We start from the raw sequence: 17,780 nt of genomic DNA on the forward strand, positions 1-17,780 counted from the left end.
GTGTTGCCAGTGGGAAAGTCAGTATCCCTTTCTCGCATCACAATCACATTCTTTCTCCCCCCCCCCCCACCATACTCCGCCTGCCCCCAACTTGGTGTAGAATGCTGTCTCGCATACACACAAATTGTGTTCCAAGATTAATTCACTCTGACGTTCCTCTTGCCAACATATTTTTCATTTGTAGTTGCATCTCCTACACACTTTAGACTCTGAGTGCTTGGGGGGACGGGGATTCACCTCGTCTATGTGTATAATTGCTACAACCCATTCTGACACCTCTTGGGATAATGCGGAGCATCAATTAAAACTACTTATATCTCCGATGCTTCATCCTGTTGAAGGCATTTGTTCCTTTGAGATGTTTCCACACTGAGATTTTTGCTGACGGCAGGAAATCAGTCGGAAGCCCATCTCTGGTGAGTGTGATTATACTGAACCTGGAAGCAAACTTTGCCTGAGACCCTACAGCAGCCTTCATCAACCTGGTGCCCTCCAGATGTTTTCAGCTACAGCTCCCACCAGTCACAGCCAGCAAACATCTGGAGGGTTGGTGAAGGCAGCCCTAGTGAACTCAGTCACTCAGCAAAACCCATGGCCGGAGCTGGTGCAAACTGGAGTCCAGAAACATCTAGAATGGATCATGAATCAGAGTTTATAGCAAGCCAGATTCTGACAACCCAAGTTTGTGTGTTCTCCATACTATAATTAAAGTTCTGTGGCCAGGTAGTCCAAAACAAAATGTTGTTTCGGCATGCCGTGTAAATTATGCAAATGAAGCAGATTTACATAATTGTCTTATTTTTGCACAACGGCTTTTTTTCCAATTTTGGGTAATTAAGGGGAGGGGCAAAGAGGAACCGGAGCCCCACTCTCAGCACCTAGAAATCTTATTCGGCAACCTCGTTAGCTTCGGAGATTCCAGCAGGCATCACACACCATGTTTTCAAGCATATCTTTGCAGTAATTAAAAACTTGCTGGAAAAAATATGAAACCTGAGATTCTCAGGGATCTGGATGCATCTGAACCATTGCACATCACTGCTTGTGTCGCTCATTTTCTAGAAATATGGGTTTGCTCCTTTGAAAGAGGATATTGATTGAGGAGCTGAATCTGGTCACAAGCTGGCTTCATTACCTTGAATACTGTAACTCCATAAGCGCTAACACAGAAAAGGCCAGCAGCAAAACTGCCCAACAATTATTATTATTTCTTATATACTGCTGTTCATTTGAAGATCTCAGGGCAGTTCACAAGATTAAACACCAATTGCTCATTGGCAATGTTCGTATACGTGAACTGATAAAGTCAGTGCTTTCCACTCTGCAGTCAGAAAGGATAGATACGAAAGCACAGAGAAAGTCACGCAAAACCCAAAGATACTCAATTTAAAATGCCAACCATCTCAGTGTAACTGCTCAGCAGGCTACTAAAGCAAAGCAAAGTATATCACTGCAAACACACACGCAAACCCCAAAGGCATATTTCAAGCATCACATTGCAACAGAGCATCTTGTTCAATGCTATTGGGAACTCCTTGTTCTAAACCACCAAGGGAAAAAACCAACTGCCAAATTTCACCAGGGCAATGATGAAGAAATGTTGCAGCAGCTCAAGTCAACTCAGACACTACAAATGTGTATATCAGAGCTTTCCAAACTGTGTGTCGCGCGACACGTAAGTGTGTAGGTGTGTCATGCGAATGAGCTTTTGAGAGGTTAGCTTAACCTCCAGTTTGCTGGGAAATTACTGTGTCGCAAAATGATGCTGTCTAAAAAGCGTGTCGCCAACATTAACAGTACGTACACACACACACACACACACACACAGAACCACTTGCATGTGTTTGTGTCTCAGCAGATTTTGCCCCAAAATAGCAGGTGCTGGTTTCACTGAAATAAATCAAAGTGCTACCGTACTCTGGCTGCTTGGCAGCTCTCATACACTTCAGCAGAGCCGAGGATAACTTTCTAATGGATTGTGCCCAAAGTACCCTGTTTCTCATATTTTAAGACATACCCATAAAATAAGCCATAGCAGGATTTTTAAGCATTCAAGGAATATAAGCCATACCCCGAAAATAAGACATAGTGATAGGCGCAGCAGCAATGCCGGCCATGGCAGGAGGAGGAGGAGGAAAAATATAAGACATACCCTGAAAATAAGCCATAGTGTGTTTTTTTGAGGAAAAAATAAATATAAGACATGTCTTATAATATGAGAAACACGGTAAGCAAAAACTTAAAAAAGGAATGGAAGAAAAACCCAGGTCAAATGACATCTGCATCAACATTAGCCCAACTCTCTTCAGCCAACATTACTGTCAATTACAAAAAAGGGGGCAGGGTAGAGATGCTCTGTGAAATGGGGGGGGCGGTTAACCCCACACACCTTGTACCTTCTTTTCCTTTTTAATTTTCCTAAGAGCGACACAATGCATCACACCCTTGGCAGGTTCAGTGTGCTTCAAGGCACTGTGGGATGCTCTCAGCCCCCAAACCGGCCAGCAGCGAAGGTGCGCTGTAATGCAAATGCAGTTGTGATATTTAACGCATATCAATGTACAGTGGTACCTCTACTTACGAATTTAATGCGTTCCAAACACACATTTGTAAGTAGAAAAAAATTGTAAGTCGAATCCCATAGGAATGCATTGGGAGAAAAAATTCGTAAGTAGAAAAAATCCTATCTAAACCGCATCCAAGATGGCGGACGGAGCTCCATTCGTAAGTAGAAACATTCGTAAGTAGAGTTATTCGTAAGTAGAGGTACCACTGTATTATGAATGTGTCCTCCTGGGAATTAGTTCAAGTCGGGTTCGCATTACCACAAGCCTTGGTGCAGAAGAATGTGGGCAAAAGACCTAAGGAATCGAGGATGCCTACCTAACATGGGCCAAATAGACCCAGATGGTGCTAGTATCAGCTTTGCTGGGGCTATAATGAACTGCAGGGTTGGGTCACGTGCCTGCAAAAGAGCAAGGAGGAAAAAGGAGACATGGGTGAGCCCATATGGAGCTACAATAGAGCTCTCTGTGCTGTTATCAAGGGCATCTCTTTCAATCCATTCTTAACTGATCTTACGGCCAGCGAGACAAGCGCTATTTTCTACTGAAGGAAGAACTGTGGATAGTCTTTCATTGCAGAGGTTGCTCTGAAAACAATCCGGGACCCAAAGTCAGATAGCATCATACAGGAGGACATGGTGTGTGTGTGTGTGTGTGTGTGTGTGTGTGTGTGTTATGAACAAAAAACAAAAAGCAGGACCACCCATTACAACCAGAGGTTTTCTGAAGTACACCCCTATACACGTCTACTCAAAAGTACAGTTCGACGGGGCTTACTCGGATTGCAGCCTAACTCAGCCCATCAAATTTTGCTACTCTCTAATTTGGCAAGTGGAAAGTATAAAGTAAGGCATGCAACCACTGGTTATTGGGTTGCTGTTACAGTGGTGCCTCGCTTTAACGAAATTTCCGCTTAACGAAAGGATTTTTCGAGCGGAGGTTGCCTCGCTAGACGAATTCGTTTTATGAAAAATTCGTCTAGCGAATCGCAGTTTCCCATAGGAATGCATTGAAATTCAATTAATGCGTTCCTATGGGCAAAAAAATTCAAAAACTAATTCAATGCATTCCTATGGGATTCGCTAGATGAATTTTTCGTTATAAGAAAAGACCCGTGGAATGAATTAAATTCGTCTAGCGAGGCACCACTGTATTTTTGTTTTGATGCGTGTATCTTGTGGTTTTATATTTTGATTTTATTCTGTGAACCGTCCTGGGTATAGGGTGGTATATAAATTCAATTAAAGTAATAATAATAATACTCTGGACCAGGGATGGGGAACCGAAGTAGCGCTCTAGATGTTGTTGGAGTCCCATCAAGCACAGCCAGCAAGACTGGGAGGATGGGAGCAGCTGTCCAAAAACATCTGGAAGAGTTATCTCTGTGCTACAAGATGCATCGTGAAATTCATACCTGCAACTTCTCTTCCTGTGACACAGCCATGCTAAATCCACAACGGCAAGCCTATGGGCTGCTTGAAGCTCCCCCCCCCCAACTCATTCTCGGGATTTGGAAGAATGTGACAGAGCTGGAGTGAAAGCCTTGTGTGCTGTTTTGCCAGTATGTGTGTTGAAGGAAAAGGAGAGGGGAGGACAAAAAGAGATGGAGGGGGAAGGAGATTCCCCTGTGGCTGGGGAAAATTGAAATATTGGTGGAAAGAGACAGTGAGAGAAGGAAGTGTGACTTAGAAAGAGATGAGAGAGCAGTGTGGTACATAAAGTTTGGGAAGAGAAAGAGGGGAGGTGGGGGGGACAGAAAACAAGAGAGACATAGTGGGTGCAGATTTCTAGTGGTGCAGAGAAACAGGGAGGGGGAAAGAGTCCTATGAAGTATAGAATCATGGAATTGTAGAGCTGGAAGGGGCTACGAGGTTCATCAAGTGCCAGGCACCCCCCAAACTCAGCCCTCCAGCTGTTTTGGGACTACAGTTCCCATCATCCCTGACCACTGGTCCTGTTAGCTAGGGATGATGGGAGTTGTAGTCCCAAAAGAGCTGGAGGGCCGAGTTTGGGGGTGCCTGAGTCTAGTCCAACCCTCTGCAATGCAGGAATCCTGCCCACAGCTACCTCTGGGTGGGCTCGAACCACCAACCTTCTGGTTAACAGCCAAATGTGCTGACCCACTGCACCACGGGGTAGAGGGAGGGTTAGGAGTGAAAAGAGTTCAGGAAATAGGATGCACTATGAGAGCCCCTAAGAAAATGAAGGCTAACAGAAAAGGATAGAAACACTTGACACACAAAAAATGCTCTTTCATGGTAAATATAGCCCCCTTAAGATTAGTAATAAATATAAGAGTGGCCCCCAAAATTATCTGGGTTTTGTAGCTCAGCCATATAGTGACTGCAAGATCCTTCAAAGACAGATTTTTTTTAACATAGAACAATTTGCATTTTAATGTTCTGCTCAGAAACAGCTTCACCGTCTTGATTTAGGCAATATATATATATATGCTGTATAAATATTTTTTTAAGAGGTCCAGTAGCACCTTAGAGACCAACGAAGTTTGTTCTTGGTATAAGCTTTCGTGTGCAAAGAAGTGTGCAAGCACATGAAAGCTTATACCAAGAACAAACTTAGTTGATCTCTAAGGTGCTACTGGACAATTTTTTATTTTTTTTATATACAGTGGTACCTTGGTTTATGAACACAATTGGTTCTGGAAGTCTGTTCATAAACTGAAGCGTTCATAAACTGAAGCGAACTTTCCCATTGAAAGTGGTGGAAAGTGGATTAATCTGTTCCACACTGTCCGCGGAGTACTTAAACTGAAGTGTTCATAAACTGAAGCGAACTTTCCCATTGAAAGTAATGGAAAGTGAATTAATCCGTTCCAGATGGGTCCATGGCGTTCGTAAACCGAAAATTCGTAAACCGAGGTACCACTGTACAGGTATTTCAACTGCATCAGACCAAGACGGCTACCTACCTGAATCTTGATTTAGGCACAATAACTATTTTTCAACTGTTGAAACTGGAAGTGTTCATTCACTGAATAATCAATCTAAAGCGGCAGCTTCTACATCAGTGAAATTGTAATCAACGGCATTCTGGGGACACTTTGTGGAGGGCGAGGGTATTTTGGTTCAAATATGCTACTATAATACAGAATTTAAAAGGGGGGGGGAATTAAACATGGCCCTCCATCTAAGCACTCCTACTGATGTTTTGGTTCCATGCAAATCTCTTTGAATTGAGTTTGGAGACAAGAGGAGTTTATCATCTAAAACATATTGAATATATTTATTGCCTCATTCCAATAGTTCTTTCATTATGGGAGGAAAAGATTGCAAGAAGGCCTTCAGTCACTAGGCAGGGCTACAAATGATGCCCTGCTCATTAACTTCCCCGTAAGGCAAAGGTGATCTCAGGAAGCCTCGCCATTTATTTCCCGGAGCCAAAGATGTCTACCTAACAACTGTGCATAGCTACACCCCACTGTATAAACAAGTACAAAACCCACATGCGGTTTATTGCTGCAACAAGTGGACAAGGTTTCACATGAAAATATCACAAGACAAGGCTGGCTGCAGAGCAGGGCACCATCCAAAATTTGGGGGAGGAGGCAGTACAATAGGCTATCCAGTCATAAATTACCAATACACACTGGTACCTCTGGATACGTACTTGATCCGTTCCGGGATCTCACCTTGAAAAGTACGTATCCGGAGTGGTGCTTCTGCGCATGCGTGAAGCGCCGAAAGAGCACTTCTGTGCATGTGCGAAGAGCACAAAACGCTTCTGCGCATGCGTGCGCACCATGTTCTTAAGCTGAAAATATGCAACCTGCAGCAAACGTAACCAGAGGTATGATTGTAAATAAGTTTTGGTAGAGAAGCTAACAGGCATGTTAGGAATACAAAAGGTTTCTCTCTCTCTCTCTCTCTCTCTATATATATATATATAAGCCATGACAACAGTCTGGGACTGCTTAAACTCAAACTACAAAAGCGATCAGTCCTATCCACGCTTCTTCCAATTTTGACTTTACTGCTGTGAATTTAAGGACCATTGGGAACTACAGGAAGCCAGGCCTCCTGAAAGAAACTCAGAATTCCACAGAAACACACTTTCCAAGGTTCTCTTTCCAGTTAAATCAGTTTCAAGCTGGTTTTAATTTGCAGTGCAGATTTGACAGAAGTATTTTAACCACGTGCTCCCTCTGGGCAGCCCCCACCGCAGCGCCGGTGTGTATTGTAAACTCTGCCCGCATTATTTGTTCATTGTTATCGGTACGTTATCAATATGGAGATGGACACTTTTTACGCTGTATTTATATCTTTAATGCTGCTTTTATTGCTCTCGGTTTTTTTAATTAAAAAATAACAGTTTTGTTTCTAGTTGAAGTTTATTATACGGCAGCCTATAAAGGTGCCAATCAAATAAATAAAGCAAAACAATTGACTGCAAGAAAGGAGATTCCGACGAAACATCAGGAAAAACTTTCTGACAGCATGAGCTGTTTGACAGTGGAATGGTCTCCCTCTGAAGGTTGTGGACTCTCCTTCCTTGGAGGTTTTTAAACAGAGGTTGGATGGCCATCAGTCATGGATTCGATGACCCTTGGGGTCCCTTCCAACTCTACAATTCTATGATTCTTACCTTGTGGTAAAAGCCTGGCAGAAAGATGGAAGCCCTTATTCAGAAGCTTATTTCCTTGCTTGAAACTTAACAACCTTTGAACTCTCCCTTTTCCTGTGTGAGAAAGTCTGAGATTGAGAAAAGAGAACCTTAGGGTAGGTACTAGCAGTACAATCCCAGCTATGTTTACTGGAAGTAAATCTCACTGTGTTTATAAGAGTGTACAGCCACCGTAAGCAAGCATCTAGAAAATAATTGATAATTGAGGCCACATGCATAGTAAAGACAAGTCCAACAGTCTGGGGAGAGGTGGGGAAGGGAAAGCGGAAGGCTGGCATCTTGCAATTGGCTACTGTAAAGCCTTTGCTCTCAGTGTAAATTGGCAATTCCCAATCGTTCCCAGGTTGGCAGAGGCAGTTCTCAATTCTAGGCATCCTTCCCAGACCAGAAAGCATTTCCACAGATTCCAAATACTGGAGCAGAACACACATAGGAGGCAATGAAAGTACACCTTGATAGCAACAAAGCCATTATTTTTGTCCCCACGAGTCAGAAATATAACAGGCAAACTTGAGAAACGGAGGGAGGGAGGGAGGGAAAGGCAGTGCGTTCTGATAAATTTCTTTTAAAAATTTGCCTTCATTTCACCCCAAATACTATTCAGCAAATCACACACACACACACAATAAATAAACAGAAATTGGGCAGAAATCTTTGGGAGGCAATTTTCAAACAGCCCTTGCTATTTACCAAGGGGTGTTAGGTGATCACTGGCCGTTTGGTTCGGCTGCTGAAGTCATAGATCACAATAAGCAGGACTGCAAAGATAAAAGTCGCAAAAGCAAACACAGAAAACATAGGAAGTAAAAAAAAAGAAAAGGTGTGAAACCTATTTTGAGCAACCCTGCCACGCTGGAATTCTAAGTATTTAGACCTGAAGCTATTTCTTAGAAGTGAATAAATGATACGCATGTCCTGGAATTTTAATGCAAATAGATCAAGTCTGTGTACTGATTTGAAGAGAGAGGTGTTACAGGAAGCATTGGGGTTCTGAGCCTAAGTTGCAGGGTCCCCATCCCCACCAAGGTGCATCTGCATGTTCACCATACAGCTTTGGGCGAATGCTGAAGACACAACTCTTCAGCCTGGCCTTTTGACGCCTGAGATTTGTGTTTTCAGGACACATTCCACCCCTGCGACTGAAACTTGCCTTAACTGTTTTAAATTCTGAACCTGCTACCAAAGGTTGGGTACTCAATTTAATAGCAGCAATGTCAAAATGAGCAAAGTTGTGACCCAACCAACCGAACAACATCCTAGTCAAGTCCTCAAGAGCTCCTATGTTTTATGGCTGCCATCAGGTAACAAAACAAAAGATTTAACTGAATCCCTGGTAGGTAGGTAGCCATGCCTGTAAGGCGATTTGCCTTTGAAGGTGACAAGTTGTGCAAGGCCGCATGTCCCTTTTACAAGTGACGCACTATTGTGCAAGGCATCAAAATGGGGAAGGGAACGAGCCACTTCTTTTCCTACTGGTGTAGACTCCCAGACATTTGCTTTGCCTGGATGTTATAGGGGTTCCTGAGCGCAGTGCCTCTATCCACCTTGGAGACTATGGCAGAGCCAAGAACTCTTATAATATCACCATGTAACGGAATGAGTGTGAGCCTTTGGCCGGGAGGTGGGAGGAAAAACTGCATTACTCCTGTTCTTACAATACATGGAAAGAAGACAGCAATAAGCTACGACATGTCCTTCTGAATAACCTCTGCAGTAGCGAATGCTGTTTGCTTAGGACTGTCAGAGTGTAGCCTTATTTGGGTAGAAGGGAGCGTTCCTATTTGCAATAACTCAAGTTCTGCAGTTTGGGCCTGATATTAACTAAATGTTTCAAGAAAAGAGGAAAAACAGCACACCGGGAGAACTTGGGCAGAATCACTGAGCTGTTAAGCAGGCAGAGTTCAAAACCAAGACATGCTTTTTCAAGTCTCTGTGAGTTTGAAGGCAGCCAAACAAGAGCCAAACCCTTGCACCTTTGTTGTTATCAGAGCACGTGAAGTGTGAAAGGAACAAACAAATCAGCTGGTCCATCTCCAAACCTTGCATTTCTTGCTCAAACTTTGCAGCCAAATCGTTAAGATTTTGCAAAAGGATCGCTTCTGCAAGTCTCAGCGTTGCAGATGCTCTGCCATGTTATTCTTATCCTGACAGGGGTGTGTCTGCATGTCTGAAAGTGGCGTTTCATCTTTCAGTACTGCAATTATTTAACAATGAGGGCAGATTTCCCCTATTTCAGGTGAGATCAGGTTCCTCTAAAACAACCTCCAACAACCTTGGGTACCCAGGTGCTGTTAACTACGGCCTTTATCATACCCAGCCAATGGCCCAAGGTGAAGAGGGCTTGGAGTCCATTATGGCTGCTGTGAAGAGAGAGAGAAAATCAGAGATCTGCTCTTTGGGCTTGGGCTCAGAAACTAAGCTACACATCAAGAGCAGTACACCTGTCCTAAACGTTGCCCTGCATCCTAGTAGAGCCCTTTCCCAGCTCTCCGATATGGTTTGATTGGACTGCACACAAAACTGGTCCAATTAATTGTACCTTAGAAGTTTACAGGACTGATTTACCTCTTGCCGTACACAATAGGCACTGCCACATGTAAAGGTAAAGATAAAGGGACCCCTGACCATTAGGTCCCGTCATGACCGACTCTGGGGTTGCGGCACTCATCTCGCGTTATTGGCCGAGGGAGCCGGCGTACAGCTTCCAAGTCATGTGACCAGCATGACAAAGCCGCTTCTGGCGAACCAGAGCAGCACACGGAAACGCTGTTTACCTTCCCGCTGTAGCGGTACCTATTTATCTACTTGCACTTTAATGTGCTTTCGAACTGCTAGGTTGGCAGGAGCTGGGACCAAGCAACAGGAGCTCATCCCGTCGCGGGGATTCGAACCGCCGACCTTCTGATCGGCAAGGCCTAGGCTCTGTGGTTTAACCCACAGCGCCACCTGGTACATGTAAAGTAAAGGGACCCCTGACCATTAGGTCCAGCCGTGACCGACTCTGGGGTTGCGGCGCTCATCTCGCGTTATTGGGCCGAGGGAGCCGGCGTACCGCTTCCAGGTCATGTGGCCAGCATGACAAAGCCGCTTCCGGCGAACCAGAGCAGCGCATGGAAACGCAGTTTACCTTCCCGCTTGGAACAGTACCTATTTATTTTCCTCCACATTGACGTGCTTTCGAACTGCTAGGTTGGCAGGAGCTAGGACCGAGCAATGGGAGCTCACCCTGTTGCGGGAATTTGAACCGCCGACCTTCTGATCAGCAAGCTCTGGGCTCTGTGGTTTAACCCACAGCGCCACCTGCGTCCCATGTAGCCACCCGTTACATGTAACCTATCCTAAAAACCTAAGGTAAGACTGTAGAAGCGGTTGGGGAAATGAATGGTTCAGCTTTCTGTCATGCCTCTGAAGAAACGGCACACCTAATAAGTCCAGGAGTCACCAATACACGGCTCAGGAGATTTTAGGAAAGAGGGAAGCTAAAGGAAACTGAGAAGCAGCATCCCAGGAGGGGAGATTATATCTGAAGGGACCTGCCTGGTCAGGGAACAGGGCATGCAAAACAGAAAGATACAAGGAGCTGGAGCAAGGATGTGCAGAATCAAGGAGATCACACATATAAGGCAGGAAACAGAAGAAACACACAAGGACTGCATGTGTGTGAGTGTGTGTGTGTGTGTGTGTATGGATGTACTATAATACAGTGGTGCCTCGACTTACGAATTCAATCCGTTCCGAAGGCACCTTCGTAGGTCGAAAAATTTGTAAGTCGAAAAGCGCCATTGGAAACGCAATTTCTCATAGGAATGCATTGGAACGTAAGTCGAAGCAACCCCATCTAACAATTCGTAAGTCGAAAAAACCCTATCTAAAACCGCCGCGGTTTCCATTCGGATGTAGAGAAATTCGTACGCGTGCGGCGATTTGCCCCATTCATAAGTCAAAAAATTCGGTTGTCAAGTTGTTCGTAAGTCGAGGTACAACTGTATGATTAGTGAACCAGCCACCCAGAGTGGATTCAAGCAGGAATTTCATTAGTATGGTTCCTTGATGTGTCAAGAGTATAGACGGGTCATTAGGTTTGTATGTTTTTCAAACCACCTTAGCACTCCATATATTCTCAGTCCTTGCCTGTTTTACTGACCTGCTGATAACCACAAATTAAAAAGTTTTTCCCCAATGTAATACCTGCAACGCTACCTTGTAAATAAACCCCGAAATATGTGCATTAGCCTGCTTGCTTATACATACTGTATCTGTGTTATTTGTTTGACAAAATGGCGGGGTCGTTTTCTCTTTTACGCCACAAATTTCTCTGCCAGATCAACTTGAAGATTTATTTACAGTATTTTATACTTACTATGGTGACCCGGCAAGTGGTTTCTTACCACTCTGTTATGATATCTGTATATTCAGATTAGTACCACCCCCCCCAAAAAAAACCCTCCCCATTTTTGTGTGGTTAGTCTGCTGTGTGTAAAATTGGCACAGAAATGTGGGCATAATGCAGAGCTAACGTGAGATGTCTAAATTGGCAAGCGGCATTGTTTTCACCTGAAACACATTTCATGGGGTAGTTTCATTGACTTGAAAAGCAGAAAATGCTTCTAGGGTAGGTGCGGACTATAAAATTGCATAAGTAACTGAACCAATCAAGCTTCGGAAAAAGCCCAAATGATTAAGACTGTGTGTTACTTAAGTAAGATTCTATTAATCAGAAATCTAATCGGGGTCTTTTAATTAAGGCACACTTGCAAAATGTTCTAGTAGTTAGCTCCTCATTGTTTTGGACTTTTATACACACACAAAATAAAATAAAAATAAATCTATTTTAAATTTTATCCGCTGCTTGCTTCCAATGATCAACTCCAAGTTTTTTACATCATGAATAAGTCCTTCTACATTTCTTGTATATAGATACACTTACATCTGGTTCACAGTACTAAATACCTCCTCCTTACAGCAACCCATTATGGTTGCCGTATTTCAAAAAGTGAAAATCAGGACACAAACATTGTTGAGGGGAAGGAGGCAAAAGTTGTGGAGCTTTTTTTTTTTTGAGGAATTTCAATAATTTTGCCAAAATCTACACTTCCAACATGGGTTGCCATTTCCCAGACATTCCAGAGATTTCCGCCCGGACGCAATTTGTGACGGCAAAATCCAGGCTATGTCCAGGAAATTCTGGACGTATGGCAACCCTACAGCCCAGTAAACACAAGTCTGTATTATCCCAATATATTCCTAAGACGTATTTAGACTCACTGAAGGCATTAGTATGGCAATACTTTCATATGCGCCTTTCCCAATAAGGTATTCTGTGGGGACTTCCAGAATTCATTCATTTTTTCCCCCCATAGAATCAAAGAATTATAGAGTTGGAAGGGACCCTGAAGGTCATCTAGTCCAACCCTATGCAATGCAGGAATCTCAACTCAAAATTGGCCTTCCAGCTGTTTTGGGACTACAATTCCCATCATCCCTGACCACTGGTCCTATTAGCTAGGGATAATGGGAGTTGTAGTCCAAAAACAGCTGGAAGGCCAAGTTTGGCCACCAATGTCCAAGACAGATGGCCATTCAGCTGAGCCCCAGAGCACCTTCACGGGTTGGGCCCTAAAACTAAAGAGAGGCTTCCGGACCGGCCCCCATGCCCACCCCCTGCAGAATTCAATCCTTTATATTTTATCTGCACAATCAAAACGAATTTCAGGAACCAAAAAGTTCTATTGAGAAATATAACTTTTGAGACGTCTGGCCCCAAAATGGCAACTAGGCATTCTTGATTTGGCAACTGCAACCCTAGTTTAATATTTTCCTTTGGATTTTAACCCAGACTTTCTCCAGAGCTTATAAAGCTGATAACTTGCTGCTGTTCCATATAATACAGCGACTGATAAAAGAGCCGCATGTTCCCCTCTAAGAACAACAAACTTCTGCTTACGCTTCCTCCATCACTGCAAAACCTTGTTCCATATTTGCAACTATTTATACCACACCTCTCATCATCAGAAAAAGGGGGGGGGCAAAACTCCAGAGCCTTGACACTTTGGGTTAGGTTGGGAAAGAAATCTGATAATAAATGAGGGCAGGGTAAAATCGTCTTTGAAAGGAGCACAAAAGAACATCTGAGAGATGTAAAAGTTAAAAAGTATAGAGAATGGGGGGGAGGGGGGAATGAAGAGCTGCTGATCTGTAGGAAAATTCAAATCCTAGGAGACAATCACGGAATCTACAGGCTGTATATTTGAAACCAAACACATGCATACTTTTTCACACAATTCACAAGACAATTAACCTGTGCATATAATTGCAATGGGAAACTGTGGATACGAACAGAAAAGATGGTAAAGAAGATGTTCCTAAAGTGAAAGAAGAGGTTCCTAAAGTGACTATCAGCCAGAATGCTCAGGGACCACCATCTCATTATTTAGGTGTATTATCAACTAAAGGGAATGGGGGGGGGAGTCACTTCCATATTTGCCACCCATTTTTCTCAGATCATGATCAAGTTGCAAGAAGGGAGATTCCGACCAAACATCAGGAAGAGATTTCTGACAGTTAAGAGCTGGTTCGACAGTGGAAAGGTCTCCCCGTCGGGAGGTGATGGGCTCTCCTTCACTGGAGGTTTTTTAAGTAGAGGTTGGATGGCCATCTGTCATGGATGCTTTAAGTTGAATTTCCTGCATTGCAGAGGGCTGGACTCGATGACCCTCAGGGTCCCTTCCAACTCTACAATTCAATGATAATGAGCAGGAGTCAGCAAACTTTTTCAGCAAGGGGCCGGTCCAGCGTCCCTCAGACCTTGTGAGGGGCCGGACTATATTTGGTGTGTGTGTGTGTGTGTGTGAACGAATTCCTATGCCCCACAAATAACCCAGAAATGCATTTTAAATAAAAGCACACATTCTACTACAGTGGAACCTCGGTTTATGAACACCTCGGTTTATGAATTTTCGGTTTATGAACGCCGCGGGCCCATCTGGAACGGATTAATTCACTTTCCATTACTTTCAATGGGAAAGTTTGCTTCAGTTTATGAACGCTTCAGTTTATGAACAGACTTCCGGAAGCAATTACACCCATACTTCAGTTTATGAACGCTTCAGTTTAAGTACTCCGCGGACCCGTCTGGAACGGATTAATCCACTTTCCATTACTTTCAATGGGAAAGTTTGCTTCAGTTTATGAACGCTTACTCCACGGACCGTCTGGAACGGATTAATTCACTTTCCATTACTTTCAATGGGAAAGTTCGCTTCAGTTTATGAACGCTTCAGTTTATGAACAGACTTCCGGAACCAATTGTGTTCATAAACCGAGGTACCACTGTATGTAAAAACACCAGGCAGGCCCCACAAATAACCCAGAGATGCATTTTAATAAAAGGACACATTAAATGAAAGACAACATGCTGATTCCTGGAACGTCCGCGGGCCGGATTTAGAAGGCGATTGGGGCTGGATCCGGCCCCCGGGCCTCACTTTGCCTACCCATGATAATATCACAGGCTAGATATCAGAGGGGAAGTTCCTCGCCACCAGGCGCAGAACTGACAGCTGCCACTCATGACCCATCAAATGAATGCAGATCCTACAAATGCGTTTTATGGTCTGTCCAATGATTGACAAGACACACACACAGAGAATTTCCTGGTTTCTTGAGCTTCTTTGGGGTCTCCATTTATGGTTGACAGGCTCTACTCAGCTTGGAAAGATGCAAATTCTTCCTTGTAGGGGAAAAAAACCCTTGCTGTCTGACACTTTGAAGGAAAATACATCAACAGTGGTTAGGGCGATGCAATGGCTTCTCAGAACAGGACAAGTTGTTCTCGCTCTTGCACACACAAGAAGCAGCCAACAAGTCAGAAAAGCTTAAATTCTGTCCAGGCAAATGGAGCTATTAAGTATCTGAAGCTTGACTTCCTATATAGTATATTCAAACTTTTTTTTTCTCCTGCTGAAGGCAGCAAACATACCATCTGGCCAAGACAGCACACAAAAGGGTCAGCTATTATGCCTTATTGCATGCTTCTCCTCTTCGTTTCAAACAAAGCATTTCCCGGGGACCCCCCCCCTTCCTCTCCCCTGTCTCTAAAAGCCAAATCATTTGGGACAGGAGCCAGATATTGCACTTTACAGTGTGTTAGTACTACTGAACTTTGTTCGCATGCCCTTTCCTCTTTGGGGAAAGTCTTCCAATTTGCTTTTCTGAAACCGAGCAGCTGTCCGTATGGGCATGTATGGAAAAAACAAAAAATAAAGTGGAGATCTCTTTTCTAGAAGCACAAAGCAGGAACCCTGAAGGCCTGCAGAAATTCAAACCAGAAACCCACACCTCCGAGGCATTCTTAAATAATATTCCTGTAAGCATTTTTACTTCATACTTTGGAGGTACAATGTGATGAACATAGGTCTTCTTCAATGATCCCTTTTAAAAAATAAAATAAAATCCACAACCCCCCCCCCAATTCTAGTCCCAAATAGGGTTGCCAGACTCAATAGAGGACAGGACTTCTGTGCCTTTAATTGCCCTCCTCTCTTTTGAGTCTGGAACCTTAAAGAGAAACCAGCAGACCCTTTCTTTAATTTCCAAGCAAGGTTTCCAGACTCAAAAGAGGACGGGGCAATTAAAGGCACAGAAGTCCTGTCCTCTATTGAGTCTGGCAACCCTAGTGACAAATGGCCATTACAGTGGTACCTCTACTTACGAATTTAATGTGTTCCAAACGCACATTCGTAAGTCGAAAAAAAATTGTAAGTCGAATTTCCATAGGAATGCATTGGGAGAAAAAATTCGTAAGTAGAAGCAACCCTATCTAAAAATTCGTAACTAGAAACTGCATCCAAGATGGCGGATGGAGCTCCATTCGTAAGTAGAAACATTCGTAAGTAGAGTTATTCGTAAGTAGAGGTACCACTGTACAGTGCAAAGACATGGACAAGGTGATTGATGCTCTATCAACCCATAGCTCAAGTTTTCCAGTATCTCAACAAATGATATATGGGAGTCAAGTATAAAATCAAGTCAAGTATAGAAATAGTTTCTATGGATCTAAGACTAATACTTATTCAACAGAAAATAATATTCAGAGTCCAGTGGACTCCAGCAAATTTATGCCAGAAGAAAATAACAAGTGTAGATAAGTGCTGGAGGTGTGGGTGTAAAAATGTGAATTTAGTACATATGTTGATTAACTGCCCAATGAAAAGATCATTCTGGTGCAAGGTGAGGATATTTATAGCAAGAATAATAAAAAGAAATTGTTATCTAGGGGAACTGAATATAATTCTAAATTATATTCCGGAAATGTGGGAGATTTCAAGGGGTCAAAAAAAATGTTTGTACCGTGCCATATTATAAGCAAAAAAAACCCCTGTTTTGATTAATTGGAAGAGCTGCAAAAAGATTCCATTGAACACATGGATTGATAATATAGACAATTAGCTACATAAGAACGAATTGCATGTCAACGCAAAATAAAGGTAAAGGGACCCCTGACCATTAGGTCCAGTCGTGACCGACTCTGGGGCTGCACGCTCATCTCGCATTCTTGGCCGAGGGAGCCTGCGTATAGCTTCCAGGTCATGTGGCCAGCATGACAAAGCCGCTTCTGGCAAACCAGAGCAGCACATGGAAACACCGTTTACCTTCCCGCTGTAGCGGTTCCCATTTATCTACTTGCATTTTGACGTGCTTTCGAACTGCTAGGTTGGCAGGAGCTGGGACCGAGCAACGGGAGCTCACCCCGTCACAGGGATTCGAACCGCCGACCTTCTGATCAGCAAGCCCTAGGCTCAGTGGTTTAACCACAGCGCCACCTGGGTCCCTTAAGAATGGATAAATATGAAGAAATCTGGAATGAATATTTAAGTGATAAGGCGGATAGTGGTGGGAAGTAGGGGAAGGAGAGAGAGGTGGGAAAATATTGTTAAAGGGGTGGGGTCATAGGTATCTATCAGCATGCTTAAATCTGAAATGTCAAAGTGTGTTGTTGTGGTGCTTTTTGTTGTATGTATTTTTTGTGGTTGTTGTTTGTGTTGAAGAAATGATTAAATAAATAGAATTTCATAAAAGTTTCCCAGTATCTCATACAATTTGCACAGGGAGTTGCTCTTGAGCTTGTTTTTTTGAAACATGTACCAAAAATATTGCTTAAATGTTAACATTATGTATCTATGCTTCAGCGGTTCTTGTTGGGGGTGGGATGAGAGTCTGAGAACTCATAATTTGCTGAAATCGGATCCTTCAAGTGTCCATGTTTTCCAGAGACAGTCCTGGATTTACAGAAGCCGTCCCTGTTTCTGTTTTGATCCCGGAATGTCCCCCTTTTCCTTATGACATCCCTATTTTCATTGGAGAAATGTTGGAGGGTGTAGAGTTACGTGACCCCCAAGCCAAGTATGTACAGTATACAACCTTTAAGACAGGGGTGTCAAACTCAAATTCATCGGGGGCCGCATCAGCAGTTTGGTCACCCTCAAAGGGCCGGTTGTATCTGTAGGACTATGTGTCCACTCTTTATTATCATAAATTATTGTCACTGCATTCAATTATTACTGGTTTTTGTAATAA

General features: G+C 43.4%; 1 protein-coding gene and 1 non-coding gene across 9 annotated transcripts in view; both read right to left on the bottom strand.

Annotated features, from left to right (window-relative positions):
• Positions 1 to 17,780, bottom strand: part of ZNF462 (zinc finger protein 462) — a 158,175-nt gene that overhangs the window by 108,476 nt on the left and 31,919 nt on the right. The gene's annotated exons all lie outside the window — the stretch shown is intronic.
• Positions 4,629 to 4,701, bottom strand: TRNAN-GUU (transfer RNA asparagine (anticodon GUU)). Its single transcript has one exon. It is a non-coding gene; the product is annotated as a tRNA-Asn (tRNA).

Source organism: Zootoca vivipara, chromosome 16 (assembly GCF_963506605.1).
Source record: "Zootoca vivipara chromosome 16, rZooViv1.1, whole genome shotgun sequence".
NCBI classification, from domain to species: Eukaryota; Metazoa; Chordata; class Lepidosauria; order Squamata; family Lacertidae; genus Zootoca; species Zootoca vivipara.